This window comes from Petromyzon marinus, unplaced genomic scaffold (genome assembly GCF_048934315.1).
Source record: "Petromyzon marinus isolate PM22_M1 ecotype Great Lakes invasive population unplaced genomic scaffold, UKy_Petmar_22M1.pri1.0 PM_G_Scaffold_120, whole genome shotgun sequence".
NCBI lineage: Eukaryota > Metazoa > Chordata > Hyperoartia > Petromyzontiformes > Petromyzontidae > Petromyzon > Petromyzon marinus.
The window spans coordinates 166,398-192,540 of record NW_027422674.1 but is presented as its reverse complement, the minus strand read 5'-3'; positions in this window follow the sequence as shown (position 1 = coordinate 192,540).

Here is a 26,143-nt window from a genome sequence, read left to right as displayed (position 1 = left end):
GACCCATCGACTCACCACACACAGAGACCCATAGACTCACCACACACAGAGACCCACAGACTCACCACACACAAAGACCCATAGATTCACCACACAGAGACCCACAGACTCACCACACACAGATACCCACAGACTCACCACAAAGAGACCCACAGACTCACCACACAAAGACCCATAGACTCAGCACACAGAGACTCATAGACTCACCACACAGAGACACATAGACTCACCACACAGAGACTCATAGACTCACCACACAGAGACCCACAGACTCACCACGCAGAGACCCATAGACTCACGACATAGAGACTCATAGACTCACCACACAGAGACTCATAGACTCACCACACAGAGACCCACAGACTCACCACGCAGAGACCCATAGACTCACGACACAGAGACCCATAGACTCATCACACAGAGAGACCCATAGACTCACCACACAGAGACCCATAGACTCATCACACAGAGAGACCCATAGACTCACCACACAGAGACCCACAGACTCACCACACAGAGACCCATAGACTCACCACACAGAGACTCACAGACTCACCACACACAGAGACTCACAGACTCACCACACACAGAGACCCATAGACTCACCACATAGAGACTCATAGACTCAACACACAGAGACCCACAGACTCACCACACAGAGAATCATAGACTCACCACACAGAGACCCATAGACTCATCACACAGAGACTCATAGCCTCACCACACAGAGACTTACAGACTCACCACACACAGAGACCCATAGACTCACCACACACAGACTCATAGACTCAGCACACAGTGACCCATAGACTCAGCACACAGAGACCCATAGACTCACCACACAGAAACCCATAGACTCACCACACAGAGATCCATAGACTCACTACACAGAGACCCATAGACTCACCATACAGAGACCCACAGACTCACCACACAGAGCCCCATAGACTCACCACACAGAGACCCACAGACTCACCACACAGAGACCCACAGACTCACCACACAGAGACCCATAGACTCACCACACACAGAGACCCATAGACTCACCACACACAGAGACCCATAGACTCACCACACACAGAGACCCATAGACTCACCACACACAGAGACCCACAGACTCACCACACAGAGAGACCCATAGACTCAGCACACAGATACCCATAGACTCATCACACAGAGACCCACAGACTCACCACACACAGAGACCCATAGACTCACCACACAGAGACCCATAAACTCATCACACAGAGACTCATAGACTCATTACACACAGAGACCCATAGACTCATCACACACAGACCCATAGACTCACCACACAGAGACCCATAGACTCACCACACACAGAGACTCATAGACTCACCACACAGAGACTCATAGACTCATCACACACAGAGACCCACAGACTCACCACACACAGACACCCATAGACTCACCACACACAGAGACCCATAGACTCACCGCACAGAGACTCATAGACTCATCACACACAGAGACCCATAGACTCACCACACAGAGACCCATAGACTCACCACACACAGAGACTCATAGACTCACCACACAGAGACTCATAGACTCACCACACAGAGACCCATAGACTCACCACACACAGAGACCCACAGACTCACCACACACAGACACCCATAGACTCACCACACACAGAGACCCATAGACTCACCGCACAGAGACTCATAGACTCAGCACACACAGAGACCCATAGACTCACCACACAGAGACTCATAGACTCATCACACACAGAGACCCATAGACTCACCGCACAGAGACTCATAGACTCAGCACACACAGAAACCCATAGACTCACCACACAGAGACTCATAGACTCACCACACACAGAGACCCACAGACTCACCACACAGAGACCCACAGACTCACCACACACAGATACCCACAGACTCACCACACAGAGACCCACAGACTCACCACACAAAGACCCATAGACTCAGCACACAGAGACTCATAGACTCACCACACAGAGACACATAGACTCACCACACAGAGACTCATAGACTCACCACACAGAGACCCACAGACTCACCACGCAGAGACCCATAGACTCACGACACAGAGACCCATAGACTCAGCACACACAGAGACCCATAGACTCAGCACACAGAGACTCATAGACTCACCACACAGAGACTCATAGACTCACCACACAGAGACCCACAGACTCACCACGCAGAGACCCATAGACTCACGACACAGAGACCCATAGACTCATCACACAGAGCGACCCATAGACTCACCACACAGAGACCCATAGACTCATCACACAGAGAGACCCATAGACTCACCACACAGAGACCCACAGACTCACCACACAGAGACCCATAGACTCACCACACAGAGACTCACAGACTCACCACACACAGAGACTCACAGACTCACCACACACAGAGACCCATAGACTCACCACATAGAGACTCATAGACTCAACACACAGAGACCCACAGACTCACCACACAGAGAATCATAGACTCACCACACAGAGACCCATAGACTCATCACACAGAGACTCATAGACTCACCACACAGAGACTTACAGACTCACCACACACAGAGACCCATAGACTCACCACACACAGACTCATAGACTCAGCACACAGTGACCCATAGACTCAGCACACAGAGACCCATAGACTCACCACACAGAGACCCATAGACTCACCATACAGAGATCCATAGACTCACTACACAGAGACACATAGACTCACCATACAGAGACCCACAGACTCACCACACAGAGACCCATAGACTCACCACACAGAGACCCACAGACTCACCACACAGAGACCCACAGACTCACCACACAGAGACCCATAGACTCACCACACACAGAGACCCATAGACTCACCACACACAGAGACCCATAGACTCACCACACACAGAGACCCATAGACTCACCACACACAGAGACCCACAGACTCACCACACAGAGAGACCCATAGACTCAGCACACAGATACTCATAGACTCATCACACAGAGACCCACAGACTCACCACACACAGAGACCCATAGACTCACCACACAGAGACCCATAAACTCATCACACAGAGACTCATAGACTCATTACACACAGAGACCCATAGACTCATCACACACAGACCCATAGACTCACCACACAGAGACCCATAGACTCACCACACACAGAGACTCATAGACTCACCACACAGAGACTCATAGACTCATCACACACAGAGACCCACAGACTCACCACACACAGACACCCATAGACTCACCACACACAGAGACCCATAGACTCACCGCACAGAGACTCATAGACTCATCACACACAGAGACCCATAGACTCACCACACAGAGACCCATAGACTCACCACACACAGAGACTCATAGACTCACCACACAGAGACTCAGACTCACCACACAGAGACCCATAGACTCACCACACACAGAGACCCACAGACTCACCACACACAGACACCCATAGACTCACCACACACAGAGACCCATAGACTCACCGCACAGAGACTCATAGACTCAGCACACACAGAGACCCATAGACTCACCACACAGAGACTCATAGACTCATCACACACAGAGACCCATAGACTCACCGCACAGAGACTCATAGACTCAGCACACACAGAGACCCATAGACTCACCACACAGAGACTCATAGACTCAGCACACACAGAGACCCATAGACTCACCACACAGAGACTCATAGACTCATCACACACAGACACCCATAGACTCATCACACACAGAAACCCACAGACTCACCACACAGAGACTGATAGACTCATCACCACACAGAGACTCATAGACTCAGCACACACAGAGACCCATAGACTCACCACACAGAGACTCATAGACTCATCACACACAGAGACCCATAGACTCATCACACACAGAAACCCACAGACTCACCACACAGAGACTGATAGACTCATCACCACACAGAGACTCATAGACTCACCACACAGAGACTCATAGACTCACCACACAGAGACTCATAGACTCACCACACAGAGACCCATAGACTCATCACACACAGAGACCCATAGACTCAGCACACAGAGACTCATAGACTCATCACACACAGAGACCCATAGACTCAGCACACACAGAGACCCATAGACTCAGCACACAGAGACTCATAGACTCACCACACAAAGACCCATAGACTCAGCACACAGAGACTCATAGACTCACCACACAGAGACCCATAGACTCATCACACAGAGACTCATAGACTCATTACACACAGAGACCCATAGACTCATCACACACAGACCCATAGACTCACCACACAGAGACCCATAGACTCACCACACACAGAGACTCATAGACTCACCACACAGAGACTCAGACTCACCACACAGAGACCCATAGACTCACCACACACAGAGACCCACAGACTCACCACACACAGACACCCATAGACTCACCACACACAGAGACCCATAGACTCACCGCACAGAGACTCATAGACTCAGCACACACAGAGACCCATAGACTCACCACACAGAGACTCATAGACTCATCACACACAGAGACCCATAGACTCACCGCACAGAGACTCATAGACTCAGCACACACAGAGACCCATAGACTCACCACACAGAGACTCATAGACTCAGCACACACAGAGACCCATAGACTCACCACACAGAGACTCATAGACTCATCACACACAGACACCCATAGACTCATCACACACAGAAACCCACAGACTCACCACACAGAGACTGATAGACTCATCACCACACAGAGACTCATAGACTCAGCACACACAGAGACCCATAGACTCACCACACAGAGACTCATAGACTCATCACACACAGAGACCCATAGACTCATCACACACAGAAACCCACAGACTCACCACACAGAGACTGATAGACTCATCACCACACAGAGACTCATAGACTCACCACACAGAGACTCATAGACTCACCACACAGAGACTCATAGACTCACCACACAGAGACCCATAGACTCATCACACACAGAGACCCATAGACTCAGCACACAGAGACTCATAGACTCATCACACACAGAGACCCATACACTCAGCACACACAGAGACCCATAGACTCAGCACACAGAGACTCATAGACTCACCACACAAAGACCCATAGACTCAGCACACATAGACTCATAGACTCACCACACAGAGACCCATAGACTCATCACACAGAGACTCATAGACTCATTACACACAGAGACCCATAGACTCATCACACACAGACCCATAGACTCACCACACAGAGACCCAGAGACTCACCACGGAGAGATCCATAGACTCACTACACAGAGACCCATAGACTCACCACACAGAGACCCACAGACTCACCACACAGAGACCCATAGACTCACCACACAGAGACCCACAGACTCACCACACAGAGACCCACAGACTCAACACACAGAGACCCATAGACTCACCACACACAGAGACCCATAGACTCACCACACACAGAGACCCATAGACTCACCACACACAGAGACCCATAGACTCATCACACACAGAGACCCATAGACTCAGCACACACAGAGACCCATAGACTCAGCACACAGAGACTCATAGACTCACCACACAAAGACCCATAGACTCAGCACACAGAGACTCATAGACTCACCACACAGAGACCCATAGACTCATCACACAGAGACTCATAGACTCATTACACACAGAGACCCATAGACTCATCACACACAGACCCATAGACTCACCACACAGAGACCCAGAGACTCACCACGGAGAGATCCATAGACTCACTACACAGAGACCCATAGACTCACCACACAGAGACCCACAGACTCACCACACAGAGACCCATAGACTCACCACACAGAGACCCACAGACTCACCACACAGAGACCCACAGACTCAACACACAGAGACCCATAGACTCACCACACACAGAGACCCATAGACTCACCACACACAGAGACCCATAGACTCACCACACACAGAGACCCATAGACTCACCACACACAGAGACCCACAGACTCACCACACACAGAGACCCATAGACTGAGAACACAGAGACCCATAGACTCACCACACAGAGACCCATAGACTCACCACACAGAGACCCATAGACTCACTACACAGAGACCCATAGACTCACCACACACAGAGACCCATAGACTCACCACACACAGAGACCCACAGACTCACCACACACAGAGACCCATAGACTCAGCACACACAGAGACCCATAGACTCAGCACACAGAGACTCATAGACTCACCACACAAAGACCCATAGACTCAGCACACAGAGACTCATAGACTCACCACACAGAGACCCATAGACTCATCACACAGAGACTCATAGACTCATTACACACAGAGACCCATAGACTCATCACACACAGACCCATAGACTCACCACACAGAGACCCAGAGACTCACCACGGAGAGATCCATAGACTCACTACACAGAGACCCATAGACTCACCACACAGAGACCCACAGACTCACCACACAGAGACCCATAGACTCACCACACAGAGACCCACAGACTCACCACACAGAGACCCACAGACTCAACACACAGAGACCCATAGACTCACCACACACAGAGACCCATAGACTCACCACACACAGAGACCCATAGACTCACCACACACAGAGACCCATAGACTCACCACACACAGAGACCCACAGACTCACCACACACAGAGACCCATAGACTCACCACACAGAGACCCATAGACTCACCACACAGAGACCCATAGACTCACTACACAGAGACCCATAGACTCACCACACACAGAGACCCATAGACTCACCACACACAGAGACCCACAGACTCACCACACACAAAGACCCATAGATTCACCACACAGAGACCCATAGACTCACCACACACAGAGACCCACAGACTCACCACACAGAGACCCACAGACTCACCACACACAGAGACCCACAGACTCACCACACAGAGACCCACAGACTCACCACACAGAGACTCATAGACTCACCACACAAAGACCCATAGACTCAGCACACAGAGACTCATAGACTCACCACACAAAGACCCATAGACTCAGCACACAGAGACTCATAGACTCACCACACAGAGACACATAGACTCACCACACAGAGACTCATAGACTCACCACACAGAGACCCACAGACTCACCACGCAGAGACCCATAGACTCACGACACAGAGACCCATAGACTCAGCACACACAGAGACCCATAGACTCAGCACACAGAGACTCATAGATTCACCACACAGAGACTCATAGACTCACCACACAGAGACCCACAGACTCACCACGCAGAGACCCATAGACTCACGACACAGAGACCCATAGACTCATCACACAGAGAGACCCATAGACTCACCACACAGAGACCCATAGACTCAGCACACACAGAGAGCCATAGACTCACCACACAGAGACCCATAGACTCATCACACAGAGAGACCCATAGACTCACCACACAGAGACTCACAGACTCACCACACACAGAGACTCACAGACTCACCACACACAGAGACCCATAGACTCACCACATAGAGACTCATAGACTCAACACACAGAGACCCACAGACTCACCACACAGAGAATCATAGACTCACCACACAGAGACCCATAGACTCATCACACAGAGACTCATAGACTCACCACACAGAGACTTACAGACTCACCACACACAGAGACCCATAGACTCACCACACACAGACTCATAGACTCAGCACACAGAGACCCATAGACTCAGCACACAGAGACCCATAGACTCACCACACACAGAGACCCATAGACTCACCACACACAGAGACCCATAGACTCACCACACACAGAGACCCATAGACTCACCACACACAGAGACCCACAGACTCACCACACACAGAGACCCATAGACTGAGCACACAGAGACCCATAGACTCACCACACAGAGACCCATAGACTCACCACACAGAGACCCACAGACTCACCACACAGAGACCCATAGACTCACCACACAGAGACCGACAGACTCACCACACAGAGACCCACAGACTCACCACACAGAGACCCATAGACTCACCACACACAGAGACCGATAGACTCACCACACACAGAGACCCATAGACTCACCACACACAGAGACCCATAGACTCACCACACACAGAGACCCACAGACTCACCACACACAGAGACCCATAGACTGAGCACACAGAGACCCATAGACTCACCACACAGAGACCCATAGACTCACCACACAGAGACCCATAGACTCACTACACAGAGACCCATAGACTCACCACACAGAGACCCACAGACTCACCACACAGAGACCCACAGACTCACCACACACAGAGACCCATAGACTCACCACACACAGAGACCCATAGACTCACCACACACAGAGACCCATAGACTCACCACACAGAGACCCACAGACTCACCACACAGAGACCCACAGACTCACCACACAGAGACCCACAGACTCACCACACAGAGACCCATAGACTCACCACACACAGAGACCCATAGACTCACCACACACAGAGACCCATAGACTCACCACACACAGAGTCCCACAGACTCACCACACACAGAGACCCATAGATTCACCACACAGAGACCCATAGACTCACCACACACAGAGACCCACAGACTCACCACACAGAGACCCACAGACTCACCACACAGAGACCCACAGACTCACCACACAGAGACCCACAGACTCATCACACACAGAGACCCATAGACTCACCACACACAGAGACCCATAGACTCACCACACACAGAGACCCACAGACTCACCACACACAGAGACCCATAGATTCACCACACAGAGACCCATAGACTCACCACACACAGAGACCCACAGACTCACCACACAGAGACCCACAGACTCACCACACAGAGACCTACAGACTCACCACACAGAGACCCACAGACTCATCACACACAGAGACCCATAGACTCACCACACACAGAGACCCATAGACTCACCACACACAGAGACCCATAGACTCACCACACACAGAGACCCACAGACTCACCACACACAAAGACCCATAGATTCACCACACAGAGACCCATAGACTCACCACACACAGAGACCCACAGACTCACCACACAGAGACCCACAGACTCACCACACACAGAGACCCACAGACTCACCACACAGAGACCCATAGACTCACCACACACAGAGACCCATAGACTCACCACACACAGAGTCCCATAGACTCACCACACACAGAGACCCATAGACTCACCACACACAGAGAACCACAGACTCACCACACACAGAGACCCATAGACTGAGCACACAGAGACCCATAGACTCACCACACAGAGACCCATAGACTCACCACACAGAGACCCATAGACTCACTACACAGAGACCCATAGACTCACCACACAGAGACCCACAGACTCACCACACAGAGACCCACAGACTCACCACACACAGAGACCCATAGACTCACCACACACAGAGACCCATAGACTCACCACACACAGAGACCCATAGACTCACCACACAGAGACCCACAGACTCACCACACAGAGACCCACAGACTCACCACACAGAGACCCACAGACTCACCACACAGAGACCCATAGACTCACCACACACAGAGACCCATAGACTCACCACACACAGAGACCCATAGACTCACCACACACAGAGACCCACAGACTCACCACACACAGAGACCCATAGATTCACCACACAGAGACCCATAGACTCACCACACACAGAGACCCACAGACTCACCACACAGAGATCCACAGACTCACCACACAGAGACCCACAGACTCACCACACAGAGACCCACAGACTCATCACACACAGAGACCCATAGACTCACCACACACAGAGACCCATAGACTCACCACACACAGAGACCCACAGACTCACCACACACAGAGACCCATAGATTCACCACACAGAGACCCATAGACTCACCACACACAGAGACCCACAGACTCACCACACAGAGACCCACAGACTCACCACACAGAGACCTACAGACTCACCACACAGAGACCCACAGACTCATCACACACAGAGACCCATAGACTCACCACACACAGAGACCCATAGATTCACCACACAGAGACCCATAGACTCACCACACACAGAGACCCACAGACTCACCACACAGAGACCCACAGACTCACCACACAGAGACCTACAGACTCACCACACAGAGACCCACAGACTCATCACACACAGAGACCCATAGACTCACCACACACAGAGACCCATAGACTCACCACACACAGAGACCCATAGACTCACCACACACAGAGACCCACAGACTCACCACACACAAAGACCCATAGATTCACCACACAGAGACCCATAGACTCACCACACACAGAGACCCACAGACTCACCACACAGAGACCCACAGACTCACCACACACAGAGACCCACAGACTCACCACACAGAGACCCACAGACTCACCACACAGAGACTCATAGACTCACCACACAAAGACCCATAGACTCAGCACACAGAGACTCATAGACTCACCACACAAAGACCCATAGACTCAGCACACAGAGACTCATAGACTCACCACACAGAGACACATAGACTCACCACACAGAGACTCATAGACTCACCACACAGAGACCCACAGACTCACCACGCAGAGACCCATAGACTCACGACACAGAGACCCATAGACTCAGCACACACAGAGACCCATAGACTCAGCACACAGAGACTCATAGACTCACCACACAGAGACTCATAGACTCACCACACAGAGACCCACAGACTCACCACGCAGAGACCCATAGACTCACGACACAGAGACCCATAGACTCATCACACAGAGAGACCCATAGACTCACCACACAGAGACCCATAAACTCAGCACACACAGAGAGCCATAGACTCACCACACAGAGACCCATAGACTCATCACACAGAGAGACCCATAGACTCATCACACAGAGACTCACAGACTCACCACACACAGAGACTCACAGACTCACCACACACAGAGACCCATAGACTCACCACATAGAGATTCATAGACTCAACACACAGAGACCCACAGACTCACCACACAGAGAATCATAGACTCACCACACAGAGACCCATAGACTCATCACACAGAGACTCATAGACTCACCACACAGAGACTTACAGACTCACCACACACAGAGACCCATAGACTCACCACACACAGACTCATAGACTCAGCACACAGAGACCCATAGACTCAGCACACAGAGACCCATAGACTCACCACACACAGAGACCCATAGACTCACCACACACAGAGACCCATAGACTCACCACACACAGAGACCCATAGACTCACCACACACAGAGACCCACAGACTCACCACACACAGAGACCCATAGATTCACCACACAGAGACCCATAGACTCACCACACACAGAGACCCACAGACTCACCACACAGAGACCCACAGACTCACCACACAGAGACCTACAGACTCACCACACAGAGACCCACAGACTCATCACACACAGAGACCCATAGACTCACCACACACAGAGACCCATAGACTCACCACACACAGAGACCCATAGACTCACCACACACAGAGACCCACAGACTCACCACACACAAAGACCCATAGATTCACCACACAGAGACCCATAGACTCACCACACACAGAGACCCACAGACTCACCACACAGAGACCCACAGACTCACCACACACAGAGACCCACAGACTCACCACACAGAGACCCACAGACTCACCACACAGAGACTCATAGACTCACCACACAAAGACCCATAGACTCAGCACACAGAGACTCATAGACTCACCACACAAAGACCCATAGACTCAGCACACAGAGACTCATAGACTCACCACACAGAGACACATAGACTCACCACACAGAGACTCATAGACTCACCACACAGAGACCCACAGACTCACCACGCAGAGACCCATAGACTCACGACACAGAGACCCATAGACTCAGCACACACAGAGACCCATAGACTCAGCACACAGAGACTCATAGACTCACCACACAGAGACTCATAGACTCACCACACAGAGACCCACAGACTCACCACGCAGAGACCCATAGACTCACGACACAGAGACCCATAGACTCATCACACAGAGAGACCCATAGACTCACCACACAGAGACCCATAGACTCAGCACACACAGAGAGCCATAGACTCACCACACAGAGACCCATAGACTCATCACACAGAGAGACCCATAGACTCACCACACAGAGACTCACAGACTCACCACACACAGAGACCCATAGACTCACCACATAGAGATTCATAGACTCAACACACAGAGACCCACAGACTCACCACACAGAGAATCATAGACTCACCACACAGAGACCCATAGACTCATCACACAGAGACTCATAGACTCACCACACAGAGACTTACAGACTCACCACACACAGAGACCCATAGACTCACCACACACAGACTCATAGACTCAGCACACAGAGACCCATAGACTCAGCACACAGAGACCCATAGACTCACCACACACAGAGACCCATACACTCACCACACACAGAGACCCATAGACTCACCACACACAGAGACCCATAGACTCACCACACACAGAGACCCATAGACTCACCACACAGAGACCCATAGACTCACCACACAGAGACCCATAGACTCACTACACAGAGACCCATAGACTCACCACACAGAGACCCACAGACTCACCACACAGAGACCCATAGACTCACCACACACAGAGACCCATAGACTCACCACACACAGAGACCCATAGACTCACCACACACAGAGACCCACAGACTCACCACACACAGAGACCCATAGATTCACCACACAGAGACCCATAGACTCAGCACACACAGAGAGCCATAGACTCACCACACAGAGACCCATAGACTTACTACACAGAGACCCATAGACTCACCACACAGAGACTCACAGACTCACCACACACAGAGACTCACAGACTCACCACACACAGAGACCCATAGACTCACCACATAGAGACTCATAGACTCAACACACAGAGACCCACAGACTCACCACACAGAGAATCATAGACTCACCACACAGAGACCCATAGACTCATCACACAGAGACTCATAGACTCACCACACAGAGACTTACAGACTCACCACACACAGAGACCCATAGACTCACCACACACAGACTCATAGACTCAGCACACAGAGACCCATAGACTCAGCACACAGAGACCCATAGACTCACCACACACAGAGACCCATAGACTCACCACACACAGAGACCCATAGACTCACCACACACAGAGACCCATAGACTCACCACACACAGAGACCCACAGACTCACCACACACAGAGACCCATAGACTGAGCACACAGAGACCCATAGACTCACCACACAGAGACCCATAGACTCACCACACAGAGACCCATAGACTCACTACACAGAGACCCATAGACTCACCACACACAGAGACCCACAGACTCACCACACAGAGACCCACAGACTCACCACACAGAGACCCATAGACTCACCACACACAGAGACCCATAGACTCACCACACACAGAGACCCATAGACTCACCACACACAGAGGCCCACAGACTCACCACACACAGAGACCCATAGATTCACCACACAGAGACCCATAGACTCACCACACAGAGACCCATAGACTCACCACACAGAGACCCATAGACTTACTACACAGAGACCCATAGACTCACCACACAGAGACCCACAGACTCACCACACAGAGACCCACAGACTCACCACACACAGAGACCCACAGACTCACCACACAGAGACCCACAGACTCACCACACAGAGACCCATAGACTCACCACACACAGAGACCCATAGACTCACCACACACAGAGACCCATAGACTCACCACACACAGAGACCCACAGACTCACCACACACAGAGACCCATAGATTCACCACACAGAGACCCATAGACTCACCACACACAGAGACCCACAGACTCACCACACAGAGACCCACAGACTCACCACACAGAGACCCACAGACTCACCACACAGAGACCCACAGACTCATCACACACAGAGACCCATAGACTCACCACACACAGAGACCCATAGACTCACCACACACAGAGACCCACAGACTCACCACACACAAAGACCCATAGATTCACCACACAGAGACCCATAGACTCACCACACACAGAGACCCACAGACTCACCACACAGAGACCCACAGACTCACCACACACAGAGACCCACAGACTCACCACACAGAGACCCACAGACTCACCACACAGAGACTCATAGACTCACCACACAAAGACCCATAGACTCAGCACACAGAGACTTATAGACTCACCACACAAAGACCCATAGACTCAGCACACAGAGACTCATAGACTCACCACACAGAGACACATAGACTCACCACACAGAGACTCATAGACTCACCACACAGAGACCCACAGACTCACCACGCAGAGACCCATAGACTCACGACACAGAGACTCATAGACTCACCACACAAAGACCCATAGACTCAGCACACAGAGACTCATAGACTCACCACACAGAGACACATAGACTCACCACACAGAGACTCATAGACTCACCACACAGAGACCCACAGACTCACCACGCATAGACCCATAGACTCACGACACAGAGACCCATAGACTCAGCACACACAGAGACCCATAGACTCAGCACACAGAGACTCATAGACTCACCACACAGAGACTCATAGACTCACCACACAGAGACCCACAGACTCACCACGCAGAGACCCATAGACTCACGACACAGAGACCCATAGACTCATCACACAGAGAGACCCATAGACTCACCACACAGAGACCCACAGACTCACCACACACAGAGACCCATAGATTCACCACACAGAGACCCATAGACTCACCACACACAGAGACCCACAGACTCACCACACAGAGACCCACAGACTCACCACACAGAGACCCACAGACTCACCACACAGAGACCCACAGACTCATCACACACAGAGACCCATAGACTCACCACACACAGAGACCCATAGACTCACCACACACAGAGACCCACAGACTCACCACACACAAAGACCCATAGATTCACCACACAGAGACCCATAGACTCACCACACACAGAGACCCACAGACTCACCACACAGAGACCCACAGACTCACCACACACAGAGACCCACAGACTCACCACACAGAGACCCACAGACTCACCACACAGAGACTCATAGACTCACCACACAAAGACCCATAGACTCAGCACACAGAGACTTATAGACTCACCACACAAAGACCCATAGACTCAGCACACAGAGACTCATAGACTCACCACACAGAGACACATAGACTCACCACACAGAGACTCATAGACTCACCACACAGAGACCCACAGACTCACCACGCAGAGACCCATAGACTCACGACACAGAGACCCATAGACTCAGCACACAGAGACTCATAGACTCACCACACAAAGACCCATAGACTCAGCACACAGAGACTCATAGACTCACCACATAGAGACACATAGACTCACCACACAGAGACTCATAGACTCACCACACAGAGACCCACAGACTCACCACGCATAGACCCATAGACTCACGACACAGAGACCCATAGACTCAGCACACACAGAGACCCATAGACTCAGCACACAGAGACTCATAGACTCACCACACAGAGACTCATAGACTCACCACACAGAGACCCACAGACTCACCACGCAGAGACCCATAGACTCACGACACAGAGACCCATAGACTCATCACACAGAGAGACCCATAGACTCACCACACAGAGACCCATAGACTCAGCACACACAGAGAGCCATAGACTCACCACACAGAGACCCATAGACTCATCACACAGAGAGACCCATAGACTCACCACACAGAGACTCACAGACTCACCACACACAGAGACTCACAGACTCACCACACACAGAGACCCATAGACTCACCACATAGAGACTCATAGACTCAACACACAGAGACCCACAGACTCACCACACAGAGAATCATAGACTCACCACACAGAGACCCATAGACTCATCACACAGAGACTCATAGACTCACCACACAGAGACTTACAGACTCACCACACACAGAGACCCATAGACTCACCACACACAGACTCATAGACTCAGCACACAGAGACCCATAGACTCAGCACACAGAGACCCATAGACTCACCACACACAGAGACCCATAGACTCACCACACACAGAGACCCACAGACTCACCACACACAGAGACCCATAGACTGAGCACACAGAGACCCATAGACTCACCACACAGAGACCCATAGACTCACTACACAGAGACCCATAGACTCACTACACAGAGACCCATAGACTCACCACACACAGAGACCCACAGACTCACCACACAGAGACCCACAGACTCACCACACAGAGACCCATAGACTCACCACACACAGAGACCCATAGACTCACCACACACAGAGACCCATAGACTCACCACACACAGAGACCCACAGACTCACCACACACAGAGACCCATAGATTCACCACACAGAGACCCATAGACTCAGCACACACAGAGAGCCATAGACTCACCACACAGAGACCCATAGACTTACTACACAGAGACCCATAGACTCACCACACAGAGACTCACAGACTCACCACACACAGAGACTCACAGACTCACCACACACAGAGACCCATAGACTCACCACATAGAGACTCATAGACTCAACACACAGAGACCCACAGACTCACCACACAGAGAATCATAGACTCACCACACAGAGACCCATAGACTCATCACACAGAGACTCATAGACTCACCACACAGAGACTTACAGACTCACCACACACAGAGACCCATAGACTCACCACACACAGACTCATAGACTCAGCACACAGAGACCCATAGACTCAGCACACAGAGACCCATAGACTCACCACACACAGAGACCCATAGACTCACCACACACAGAGACCCATAGACTCACCACACACAGAGACCCATAGACTCACCACACACAGAGACCCACAGACTCACCACACACAGAGACCCATAGACTGAGCACACAGAGACCCATAGACTCACCACACAGAGACCCATAGACTCACCACACAGAGACCCATAGACTCACTACACAGAGACCCATAGACTCACCACACACAGAGACCCACAGACTCACCACACAGAGACCCACAGACTCACCACACAGAGACCCATAGACTCACCACACACAGAGACCCATAGACTCACCACACACAGAGACCCATAGACTCACCACACACAGAGGCCCACAGACTCACCACACACAGAGACCCATAGATTCACCACACAGAGACCCATAGACTCACCACACAGAGACCCATAGACTCACCACACAGAGACCCATAGACTTACTACACAGAGACCCATAGACTCACCACACAGAGACCCACAGACTCACCACACAGAGACCCACAGACTCACCACACACAGAGACCCACAGACTCACCACACAGAGACCCACAGACTCACCACACAGAGACCCATAGACTCACCACACACAGAGACCCATAGACTCACCACACACAGAGACCCATAGACTCACCACACACAGAGACCCACAGACTCACCACACACAGAGTCCCATAGATTCACCACACAGAAACCCATAGACTCACCACACACAGAGACCCACAGACTCACCACACAGAGACCCACAGACTCACCACACAGAGACCCACAGACTCACCACACAGAGACCCACAGACTCATCACACACAGAGACCCATAGACTCACCACACACAGAGACCCATAGACTCACCACACACAGAGACCCACAGACTCACCACACACAAAGACCCATAGATTCAACACACAGAGACCCATAGACTCACCACACACAGAGACCCACAGACTCACCACACAGAGACCCACAGACTCACCACACACAGAGACCCACAGACTCACCACACAGAGACCCACAGACTCACCACACAGAGACTCATAGACTCACCACACAAAGACCCATAGACTCAGCACACAGAGACTTATAGACTCACCACACAAAGACCCATAGACTCAGCACACAGAGACTCATAGACTCACCACACAGAGACACATAAACTCACCACACAGAGACTCATAGACTCACCACACAGAGACCCACAGACTCACCAAGCAGAGACCCATAGACTCACGACACAGATACCCATAGACTCAGCACACACAGAGACCCATAGACTCAGCACACAGAGACTCATAGACTCACCACACAGAGACTCATAGACTCACCACACAGAGACCCACAGACTCACCACGCAGAGACCCATAGACTCACGACACAGAGACCCATAGACTCATCACACAGAGAGACCCATAGACTCACCACACAGAGACCCATAGACTCAGCACAAACAGAGATCCATAGACTCACCACACAGAGACCCATAGACTCATCACACAGAGAGACCCATAGACTCACCACACAGAGACTCACAGACTCACCACACACAAAGACTCACAGACTCACCACACACAGAGACCCATAGACTCACCACATAGAGACTCATAGACTCAACACACAGAGACCCACAGACTCACCACACAGAGAATCATAGACTCACCACACAGAGACCCATAGACTCATCACACAGAGACTCATAGACTCACCACACAGAGACTTACAGACTCACCACACACAGAGACCCATAGACTCACCACACACAGACTCATAGACTCAGCACACAGAGACCCATAGACTCAGCACACAGAGACCCATAGACTCACCACACACAGAGCCCCATAGACTCACCACACACAGAGACCCATAGACTCACCACACACAGAGACCCATAGACTCACCACACACAGAGACCCACAGACTCACCACACACAGAGACCCATAGACTGAGCACACAGAGACCCATAGACTCACCACACAGAGACCCATAGACTCACCACACAGAGACCCATAGACTCACTACACAGAGACCCATAGACTCACCACACACAGAGACCCACAGACTCACCACACAGAGACCCACAGACTCACCACACAGAGACCCATAGACTCACCACACACAGAGACCCATAGACTCACCACACACAGAGACCCATAGACTCACCACACACAGAGACCCACAGACTCACCACACACAGAGACCCATAGATTCACCACACAGAGACCCATAGACTCAGCACACACAAAGAGCCATAGACTCACCACACAGAGACCCATAGACTTACTACACAGAGACCCATAGACTCACCACACAGAGACTCACAGACTCACCACACACAGAGACTCACAGACTCACCACACACAGAGACCCATAGACTCACCACATAGAGACCCATAGACTCAACACACTGAGACCCACAGACTCACCACACAGAGAATCATAGCCTCACCACACAGAGACCCATAGACTCATCACACAGAGACTCATAGACTCACCACACAGAGACTTACAGACTCACCACACACAGAGACCCATAGACTCACCACACACAGACTCATAGACTCAGCACAAAGAGACCCATAGACTCAGCACACAGAGACCCATAGACTCACCACACACAGAGACCCATAGACTCACCACACACAGAGACCCATAGACTCACCACACACAGAGACCCATAGACTCACCACACACAGAGACCCACAGACTCACCACACACAGAGACCCATAGACTGAGCACACAGAGACCCATAGACTCACCACACAGAGACCCATAGACTCACCACACAGAGACCCATAGACTCACTACACAGAGACCCATAGACTCACCACACACAGAGACCCACAGACTCACCACACAGAGACCCACAGACTCACCACACAGAGACCCATAGACTCACCACACACAGAGACCCATAGACTCACCACACACAGAGACCCATAGACTCACCACACACAGAGGCCCACAGACTCACCACACACAGAGACCCATAGATTCACCACACAGAGACCCATAGACTCACCACACAGAGACCCATAGACTCACCACACAGAGACTCATAGACTTACTACACAGAGACCCATAGACTCACCACACAGAGACCCACAGACTCACCACACAGAGACCCACAGACTCACCACACACAGAGACCCACAGACTCACCACACAGAGACCCACAGACTCACCACACAGAGACCCATAGACTCACCACACACAGAGACCCATAGACTCACCACACACAGAGACCCATAGACTCACCACACACAGAGACCCACAGACTCACCACACACAGAGACCCATAGATTCACCACACAGAGACCCATAGACTCACCACACACAGAGACCCACAGACTCACCACACAGAGACCCACAGACTCACCACACAGAGACCCACAGACTCACCACACAGAGACCCACAGACTCATCACACACAGAGACCCATAGACTCACCACACACAGAGACCCATAGACTCACCACACACAGAGACCCACAGACTCACCACACACAGAGACCCATAGATTCACCACACAGAGACCCATAGACTCACCACACACAGAGACCCACAGACGCACCACACAGAGACCCACAGACTCACCACACAGAGACCCACAGACTCACCACACAGAGACCCACAGACTCATCACACACAGAGACCCATAGACTCACCACACACAGAGACCCATAGACTCACCACACACAGAGACCCATAGACTCACCACACACAGAGGCCCACAGACTCACCACACACAGAGACCCATAGATTCACCACACAGAGACCCATAGACTCACCACACAGAGACCCATAGACTCACCACACAGAGACCCATAGACTTACTACACAGAGACCCATAGACTCACCACACAGAGACCCACAGACTCACCACACAGAGACCCACAGACTCACCACACACAGAGACCCACAGACTCACCACACAGAGACCCACAGACTCACCACACAGAGACCCATAGACTCACCACACACAGAGACCCATAGACTCACCACACACAGAGACCCATAGACTCACCACACACAGAGACCCACAGACTCACCACACACAGAGACCCATAGATTCACCACACAGAGACCCATAGACTCACCACACACAGAGACCCACAGACTCACCACACAGAGACCCACAGACTCACCACACAGAGACCCACAGACTCACCACACAGAGACCCACAGACTCATCACACACAGAGACCCATAGACTCACCACACACAGAGACCCATAGACTCACCACACACAGAGACCCACAGACTCACCACACACAAAGACCCATAGATTCACCACACAGAGACCCATAGACTCACCACACACAGAGACCCACAGACTCACCACACAGAGACCCACAGACTCACCACACACAGAGACCCACAGACTCACCACACAGAGACCCACAGACTCACCACACAGAGACTCATAGACTCACCACACAGAGACTCATAGACTCACCACACAGAGACCCACAGACTCACCACGCAGAGACCCATAGACTCACGACACAGAGACCCATAGACTCAGCACACACAGAGACCCATAGACTCAGCACACAGAGACTCATAGACTCACCACACAGAGACTCATAGACTCACCACACAGAGACCCACAGACTCACCACGCAGAGACCCATAGACTCACGACACAGAGACCCATAGACTCATCACACAGAGAGACCCATAGACTCACCACACAGAGACCCATAGACTCAGCACACACAGAGACCCACAGACTCATCACACACAGAGACCCATAGACTCACCACACACAGAGACCCATAGACTCACCACACACAGAGACCCATAGACTCACCACACACAGAGGCCCACAGACTCACCACACACAGAGACCCATAGATTCACCACACAGAGACCCATAGACTCACCACACAGAGACCCATAGACTCACCACACAGAGACCCATAGACTTACTACACAGAGACCCATAGACTCACCACACAGAGACCCACAGACTCACCACACACAGACCCACAGACTCACCACACACAGAGACCCACAGACTCACCACACAGAGACCCACAGACTCACCACACAGAGACCCATAGACTCACCACACACAGAGACCCATAGACTCACCACACACAGAGACCCATAGACTCACCACACACAGAGACCCACAGACTCACCACACACAGAGACCCATAGATTCACCACACAGAGACCCATAGACTCACCACACACAGAGACCCACAGACTCACCACACAGAGACCCACAGACTCACCACACAGAGACCCACAGACTCACCACACAGAGACCCACAGACTCATCACACACAGAGACCCATAGACTCACCACACACAGAGACCCATAGACTCACCACACACAGAGACCCACAGACTCACCACACACAAAGACCCATAGATTCACCACACAGAGACCCATAGACTCACCACACACAGAGACCCACAGACTCACCACACAGAGACCCACAGACTCACCACACACAGAGACCCACAGACTCACCACACAGAGACCCACAGACTCACCACACAGAGACTCATAGACTCACCACACAGAGACTCATAGACTCACCACACAGAGACCCACAGACTCACCACGCAGAGACCCATAGACTCACGACACAGAGACCCATAGACTCAGCACACACAGAGACCCATAGACTCAGCACACAGAGACTCATAGACTCACCACACAGAGACTCATAGACTCACCACACAGAGACCCACAGACTCACCACGCAGAGACCCATAGACTCACGACACAGAGACCCATAGACTCATCACACAGAGAGACCCATAGACTCACCACACAGAGACCCATAGACTCAGCACACACAGAGACCCACAGACTCACCACACAGAGACCCACAGACTCACCACACAGAGACCCATAGACTCACCACACACAGAGACCCATAGACTCACCACACACAGAGACCCATAGACTCACCACACACAGAGACCCACAGACTCACCACACACAGAGACCCATAGATTCACCACACAGAGACCCATAGACTCACCACACACAGAGACCCACAGACTCACCACACAGAGACCCACAGACTCACCACACAGAGACCCACAGACTCACCACACAGAGACCCACAGACTCATCACACACAGAGACCCATAGACTCACCACACACAGAGACCCATAGACTCACCACACACAGAGACCCACAGACTCACCACACACAAAGACCCATAGATTCAACACACAGAGACCCATAGACTCACCACACACAGAGACCCACAGACTCACCACACAGAGACCCACAGACTCACCACACACAGAGACCCACAGACTCACCACACAGAGACCCACAGACTCACCACACACAGAGACCCATAGACTCACCACACAGAGACCCATAGACTCACCACACAGAGACCCATAGACTCACTACACAGAGACCCATAGACTCACCACACACAGAGACCCACAGACTCACCACACAGAGACCCACAGACTCACCACACAGAGACCCATAGACTCACCACACACAGAGACCCATAGACTCACCACACACAGAGACCCATAGACTCACCACACACAGAGGCCCACAGACTCACCACACACAGAGACCCATAGATTCACCACACAGAGACCCATAGACTCACCACACAGAGACCCATAGACTCACCACACAGAGACCCATAGACTTACTACACAGAGACCCATAGACTCACCACACAGAGACCCACAGACTCACCACACAGAGACCCACAGACTCACCACACACAGAGACCCACAGACTCACCACACAGAGACCCACAGACTCACCACACAGAGACCCATAGACTCACCACACACAGAGACCCATAGACTCACCACACACAGAGACCCATAGACTCACCACACACAGAGACCCACAGACTCACCACACACAGAGACCCATAGATTCACCACACAGAGACCCATAGACTCACCACACACAGAGACCCACAGACTCACCACACAGAGACCCACAGACTCACCACACAGAGACCCACAGACTCACCACACAGAGACCCACAGACTCATCACACACAGAGACCCATAGACTCACCACACACAGAGACCCATAGACTCACCACACACAGAGACCCACAGACTCACCACACACAGACACCCATAGATTCACCACACAGAGACCCATAGACTCACCACACACAGAGACCCACAGACGCACCACACAGAGACCCACAGACTCACCACACAGAGACCCACAGACTCACCACACAGAGACCCACAGACTCATCACACACAGAGACCCATAGACTCACCACACACAGAGACCCATAGACTCACCACACACAGAGACCCATAGACTCACCACACACAGAGGCCCACAGACTCACCACACACAGAGATCCATAGATTCACCACACAGAGACCCATAGACTCACCACACAGAGACCCATAGACTCACCACACAGAGACCCATAGACTTACTACACAGAGACCCATAGACTCACCACACAGAGACCCACAGACTCACCACACAGAGACCCACAGACTCACCACACACAGAGACCCACAGACTCACCACACAGAGACCCACAGACTCACCACACAGAGACCCATAGACTCACCACACACAGAGACCCATAGACTCACCACACACAGAGACCCATAGACTCACCACACACAGAGACCCACAGACTCACCACACACAGAGACCCATAGATTCACCACACAGAGACCCATAGACTCACCACACACAGAGACCCACAGACTCACCACACAGAGACCCACAGACTCACCACACAGAGACCCACAGACTCACCATACAGAGACCCACAGACTCATCACACACAGAGACCCATAGACTCACCACACACAGAGACCCATAGACTCACCACACACAGAGACCCACAGACTCACCACACACAAAGACCCATAGATTCACCACACAGAGACCCATAGACTCACCACACACAGAGACCCACAGACTCACCACACAGAGACCCACAGACTCACCACACACAGAGACCCACAGACTCACCACACAGAGACCCACAGACTCACCACACAGAGACTCATAGACTCACCACACAGAAACTCATAGACTCACCACACAGAGACCCACAGACTCACCACGCAGAGACCCATAGACTCACGACACAGAGACCCATAGACTCAGCACACACAGAGACCCATAGACTCAGCACACAGAGACTCATAGACTCACCACACAGAGACTCATAGACTCACCACACAGAGACCCACAGACTCACCACGCAGAGACCCATAGACTCACGACACAGAGACCCATAGACTCATCACACAGAGAGACCCATAGACTCACCACACAGAGACCCATAGACTCAGCACACACAGAGAGCCATAGACTCACCACACAGAGACCCATAGACTCATCACACAGAGAGACCCATAGACTCACCACACAGAGACTCACAGACTCACCACACACAGAGACTCACAGACTCACCACACACAGAGACCCATAGACTCACCACATAGAGACTCATAGACTCAACACACAGAGACCCACAGACTCACCACACAGAGAATCATAGACTCACCACACAGAGACCCATAGACTCATCACACAGAGACTCATAGACTCACCACACAGAGACTTACAGACTCACCACACACAGAGACCCATAGACTCACCACACACAGACTCATAGACTCAGCACACAGAGACCCATAGACTCAGCACACAGAGACCCATAGACTCACCACACACAGAGACCCATAGACTCACCACACACAGAGACCCATAGACTCACCACACACAGAGACCCATAGACTCACCACACACAGAGACCCACAGACTCACCACACACAGAGACCCATAGACTGAGCACACAGAGACCCATAGACTCACCACACAGAGACCCATAGACTCACCACACAGAGACCCATAGACTCACTACACAGAGACCCATAGACTCACCACACACAGAGACCCACAGACTCACCACACAGAGACCCACAGACTCACCACACAGAGACCCATAGACTCACCACACACAGAGACCCATAGACTCACCACACACAGAGACCCATAGACTCACCACACACAGAGACCCACAGACTCACCACACACAGAGACCCATAGATTCACCACACAGAGACCCATAGTCTCAGCACACACAGAGAGCCATAGACTCACCACACAGAGACCCATAGACTTACTACACAGAGACCCATAGACTCACCACACAGAGACTCACAGACTCACCACACACAGAGACTCAAAGACTCACCACACACAGAGACCCATAGACTCACCACATAGAGACTCATAGACTCAACACA